The sequence below is a fragment of the Orycteropus afer genome, unplaced genomic scaffold, assembly GCF_000298275.1.
Source record: "Orycteropus afer afer isolate SDZICR_OR568_19922 unplaced genomic scaffold, OryAfe1.0 scaffold00025, whole genome shotgun sequence".
Classification (NCBI taxonomy): Eukaryota; Metazoa; Chordata; class Mammalia; order Tubulidentata; family Orycteropodidae; genus Orycteropus; species Orycteropus afer.
Genome location: NW_006921612.1, coordinates 10,535,657 through 10,542,224, shown reverse-complemented (window position 1 = coordinate 10,542,224; position 6,568 = coordinate 10,535,657).

The window sequence follows — 6,568 nt, the reverse complement described above, 5'->3', positions numbered from 1 at the left end:
GACGGCACTTAACAACAACAACAATTCTCTATTATTAATTTATATATGAACAAATATGTTCAATTAATATTATTTGAAATTCTTAAGATTTAATTGATATGCAGGATTAAAAGATTCAATAATTTAAAGATCCATGTTTTACTATTTCATAATGAAAAATCAACTAATGGAAGGAACCTGAAAAGACCATTTTCTGTAGTCATGAAGAAAAAGACACTTTAGAGAAAGACAATAATGTCTTCTTTGAGTAGTAAGTGTATAGTCAATTGTCATCCAGCATCTTCACTTCTACACTTTAAGATAAGAAAAATAGATGACAACCCTTTTTTCAAACTTGCAAGGGGAAAAGACTCTCTTGTGCATGGTAGCTATATACATATATTTATATGTAAATGTGTGTGTATGTGAGTGTGTGTGTATACACACACACACACACATATTTATATACAGGGATTTCACATTACATGGATCCACAATAAACAGCCATGGAAGCAGCAGTCAAGAACTCAGACTTCCTGTTGCACTGGGCAAATCTGTTGCAAAAGACCTCTGTAAACCCTTGAAGCAAAGATGTCACTTTGAGGATTAAGATGTGCCTGACTCAGGCCATGGTATTTTCAATTGCTTCAATATACATGTGAAAGCTTGACAAAGAATAAGGAAGACAGAATAGTTGATGCCTTTGAATTGTGGTGTTGGCAAAGATTACTGAAAATTCCATGGACTGACAGGAGAACAAACAAATCTGTCCTGTAAAAAGTGCAACTAGAATGATTCTTAGAAGATGAAATGACCAGACTTCATCTTACATACTTTTGTCATGTTGTCAGAAGGGTCAGTAAAAAAGAGAAGACTCTCAACAAAATAAGTTAACACAGTGGCTGTGAGGATGGACTAAAGCATAGATAGGATTGTGAGGATGGCACAGGACCAAGCAGTGTTTCATTATACACACACACACACACACACAAGTATACACACACAGGTATACATACATATGTATACAGACATGTGTATACACACATGTATATACACATATGTATATGTACACACATATATACACACACATAAAGACCATCTAAAGAATAGATTTGATGCATTGAAAACCAGACAAATTGTGGGATGACATCAACGCATCACCCATGAAGAAAGCAAAAGGTCATTAAAAAGACAGGAAAAGAAGAAAAGACCAAAATAGATCTCAGAAGAGACTCTGAAACTTGCCCTTGAATGGAGAGTAGCTAAAGCAAATGGAAGAAATGACAATATAAAAAATCTGAACAGAAGATTTCAAAGAAGACAAAGCCAATTATTACAATGAAATATACAAAGACCTAGAGTTAGTAAACCAAAAAGGAAGAACATGCTCAGCATTTCTCAAGCTGAAACAACTAAAGAATAAATTCAAGCCTCAAGTTGCAAATATTGAAAGATTCTATGGGTGAAATGATGCATGAATATCATGAATGATGCATGAAATATCAAAAGAAAGTGGAAGGAATACACAGAGTCACTGAACCAAAAAGAACTGGTTGATGTTAACCCATTTCAGGAGGTGACAAATGATCAAGAACCAATGGAACTGAAGGAAGAAATCAAAGTTGCACTGAAGGAATTGGCAAAGAACAAGGATCCAGGAATCGATGGAATAACCATTGAGATGTTTCAATAAACTGAGGCTACACAGGAGGCACTCTCTCCATGCCAAGAAATTTGGAAGACAGCTACCTGGCCAACTGACTGGAAGTGCTACATATTTGTACCCATTCCAGAGAAAGGTGACCCTACAGAATGTGGAAATTATCAAACAATATCATTAATATCACAGGCAAGTAAAATCTTGTTGAACACAATTCAAAAATGATTGCAGCAATATATTGATAGAGCACTTCAAGAAATGCAAGCTGGATTCAGAAGAGGATGTGGAACAAGGGGTATCATTGCTGATGCTAGATGGACGTTGGCTGAAAGCAAAGCAGAAGAGAAAGATGTTTACTTTTGTTTTATTGACTGTGCAAAAGCATTTGATTGTGTGGATCATAACAAATTATGGATAACTTTGAGAAGAATGAGAATTCCAGAACATTTAGTTGTGCTCATGAGGAACCTATACATAGACCCAGAGGCTGTCATTACAACAGAACAAGGGGATTGCATGGTTTTAAATCAGGACGGGAGTGTGTCAGGCTTATATTCTTTCACCATGCTTACTCAATCTGTATGCTGAGTAAATAATCTGAGAAGCTGGACTACATGAAAAAGGGCATGGTATACAACTTAGATTGCTGAAAGTAAGGATGGCCTGAATCACTTACTGGTGAAGATTAAAGACTACAGTCTTAACAAAAAGAAAATGAAAATCCTCACAACTGGACCAATAAACAGTATCATGATAAGTAGAGAAAGATTAAAATTGTCAGAGATTTCACATTACTTGTTTCCACAATCATCACCCATGGAACCAGCAGTCAAAGCATCAGGCGAGGTATTGCACTGTGCAAATCTTCTGCAAAAGACCTCTTTAAAGTGCTGAAGAGCAAAGAATTCTCCCTGAAGACTAAGGTGCACCTAACCCAATCCATGATATTTTCAATTGCCTCACATGCACGTGAGAGCTGGGCAATGAATAAGGAAGACTGAAGAAGAGTTGATGCTTTTGAGTTGTAGTGTTGGGGAAGAATACTGAAAGTATCATGAACTTCCAGAAGAACTAACAAATCCGTCCCGGAAGAAGTGCAGCCTGAATGTTCCTTGGAAAGCAAGAATGGCCAGACTTCTCACCTAGCTTGGTCATGTTGTCAGAAGGGACTTTTCCTGGAGAAGGATATCATGTTTGGTAAAGTAGAGGGTCCACAAAAAAGGGGAAGGCTCTCAACGCAATGGATAGACACAGTGGCTGCAACGATGGGCTCAGGTGCAGCAAGGATTGTGAGGGGCACAGCACCAGACAGTGTTTCATTCTGTTGTACATAGGGTCACTATGAGTTGGAGGTGACTTGACAGCACCTAATAACAACATACACACATATATGCATATATATAAGCCAAATCAAACACATTACCATTGAGTTGATTCAACTAATAGATAGGGACTTTATAGGACAGAGTAGCACTGCCTTATAAAGTTTCCAAGGCTTTAATCATTCCAGAGGCTGACTGCCATATCTTTCTTCTGAGTGTCTGGTGGGTTTGAACAGTCCACCTTTTGATTAACAGCCAAGCACTTAACTACTGCATCTTTAGGCTCCTTGTGTATTTGTATGTGTACAAGTGTGTGTAATGTTTACGATATCCATCTTAATCTGTGGGTACCTCCACATGCACTGAAGTACAGAAACAAAAGATAATAGTAATATGACTGAAATCTTCTGCACTGGCTGTGTTTTGTATTGTTTTAGTTTTCACTTACATGACTCTTTAATGGTAACCCTCTTTTATGGCTTAAAAGTTATATGCAAATCTGAACAAATGAACATGGCCTTGAGGGATGAATGAGAAAAAATAAAGAGGTCATCTGGGAATCTTTTTTTTTTTTTTTCCTTCTCTCTCTCTCTTTCTCTCTCTCTTTTTTTTTAAGTCTAGAAAATAAAAAAAAAAAAAAAAAACGTAAGTAAAATGTTTTCTCTATCCAAAGTTTCTCTGAAGTATTTTCACAATACCATAATTTCTTTGCATATATGAGAGGCTGAGCATACCACTCTGACTTCTCTGGTTTTTCTAACCACTGGTAGCGTAGTGCCTAAGGCACTTGACTGCTAACCAGAAGGCTGGAGGTTCAAACCCACCAGCCACTCCTTGGAAGGAAGATGGGGCAACCTACTTCCATAGTGATACTGCCTCAGAAATCCAAGGAGGGGTCGCTGTAAGTCAGGTCTGACTCGACAACATATAACAACAACAACAACAGCAAGCACTTCCAAGGTAGATCATCTATGCAACTTAATAAAATTTATCAGATGATGTTACCAATACACTGGAGTGCTGGTAAAGTCTCACAATCAAATTGTTGGAGAAAAACAGACTCCAAATGAATCATCACTAATCACAAATTGCAAAGAAATGCACAGTAATAAAATATTATACAGAGTTCCTACCCTAGAGATATAATAGATATATATCATTGTTTTAGGTTGGATTCTCCAGAGGATCAAAATCAGTGTAGTGTATATTTAAAAATATATAGAGAGATTTACTTCAAGAAAATGGCTCATGCAGTCGTGGGGCTTGCAAGTCACAAATCCATGAGTCTGGCAGCAGACTGAGAGCTTCTCCTGCCACATGTGGTTGTAGGGGGTGATGGACCAAAAGTCTGCAGGTCAGGCAGCAGACTGCTGGCTCACAGGATTGTGGGAGCTAGCAATTCCAAAATCTACAGATCAGGTGCAGACTGAAGCCTTCTTACATCCCAAGAACTAGAGGTCAGAATGACAGGAGTGCAAGATGCATAGAGAGAAGAGAGCAAGCATTATCGGAACATATATATATATATATATATATATATATATATATATATATGATATAGACCATACCTCCAAGGAAACTCCCCTCCTAACTGATTGGCTACACATAACAGATCACAAAATGGAGGAAGATTACACAGAGTCTGACAAACTACTGAAAGTAATGTCCTAATCAAGCTGACACATAATATTAACCATCACAATCACCTCAAGTGCATAGTAACATGTAATGTGTAACAACATGTAGTAAAATAACTAGGAAGTGAGAAAATCTGAGTATGTATTATCTTTGTTATCATTCCTAAGTGTAAATTAATATAATTTAATTTATAATAATGTCTATGTTGATCAACCAGGTAACAAATTTCCTGAAAACTTAACAATCAGCTCTTGTGAGCTTGCATGAGTTGCCTCCAGCAATCAACTGTGACTATATAGAATTCCTTCTAGGCTGCTGCTCGGGGAGAGCAGTGTGGGATTGGGTATCATGGGCAAAGTGTGATTACGAAAACACTCTGTTCCAGTGAGGAGCTTCCAAATTTGACAGTTAACCTTATAAAATAATGGATGATTTTAGTTTCTACATCTATCAGAAATTTTGCTCAGGAATCAATCATATCCAGAGAATGTATGACCATGCATGCAGTACATAGGGAAGGACAGTATGATATACATCAAAGTAGGTCTGAGAAAAAGTACTTATATTTCTGAAAGCTGTATATGAACATTTCCATCCACTTTGTCTATAAACCTTAATTTTTTGCCCTTTTCAACTCTATAAAAACCAAACTCACTGCCATCCAGCCAATCCCAACTCATAGCAGTGACTCTTGGGTTTCCAAGGCAGTGTCTCTATGGAAATAGATTGCCCAGTTCTCCTTCTGAGGAATGACTGGTAGGTATGAATCACCAGCCTTCTGGTTAGCCATCAAATGCCTTTGGCACCATGTCACCAGAGCTCTAGAGCCCTAAAAATATTTTTAAAAATCTATTTTTTCAAAATAAATGCTATATTATGTTGTGTTCCATTTGGTAATCAATAATATATGCTCTCAGATTCCAAAACCTTCACAGAAAAGGTGAAAATCTTCAGATAATTGCTTATCCTGCAGTGTGCTAGGACAAGCAGCATTACACTGTCTGCGCTTCAATGGTTCCTAGGGTTTAAAATCCTCATCTGGTCTGCACCTTGCTTTCATGCTCTCAGCTTTTCCCTCTCTTACAACAAATCTTTCACAAGCCTTTTTCCTTGATCACGGAAATTTCTTCTTGAGATGGGTGGTCTTTAACTAATAATATGTAGAATTTTTGTTTTGATTTTCAAATTAGCCTTTTTTTAATTTAACAAACGTATAAATTATATATTTGTAAAATCAGGTCATTCCATAATGCTTATTATGAAGCAAAATCTCCCATCCATTTTTCATATTATTGATTATCAAATGGAAATCAGCATAGTATAAAAAGCAAACACTTTTAACTCTTTCTGCTGATTATTTTGGTACTTACATTCATTTCTTTATACAAGTACAGAGTTCTACATTTGATTTTCTGTTTTAGACTTTATTTCTCTTATCTATTAGCACCCTATGGTAGATTAGGGTACAGTCTATCTACTAGCTCCTATATCCCCATTTGCCCAATATGTTGTTGTTGTTGTGTGCCATTGAGTCAGACCCGACTCATAGGGACCCCTCCTTGGGTTGCCGAGGCAGTATCACTACGGAAATAGAGTGCCCCATCTTCCTTCTGAGGAGAGGCTGGTGGGTTTGAACCGCCAGCCTTCCCAATATAGTCATATTATAATTTTGTTAAATTAATAGTCAATGTTTACTTATGAGTATGTAATGTTATTCATAGCTCAGACATCTAGTACATCATGATAATTTATCCTTTCTTTAACAAATTTTTAACTCGAAAATTAATAATTGTAGCTTTACTTTTTGTTTTTAAAAATACTACCCAATATTCACCCCCACAGTCAGCCACAGGGACCCAGGTGGGGGGGATGCGAGAGGTCTCCAACAGCAGGACAAACTTGTCTGTCGGTTTGTCCTACTGTGGTGACATGTAGACGTGAGTTTTGAGGCTGAGCCTCTGGTATTTAA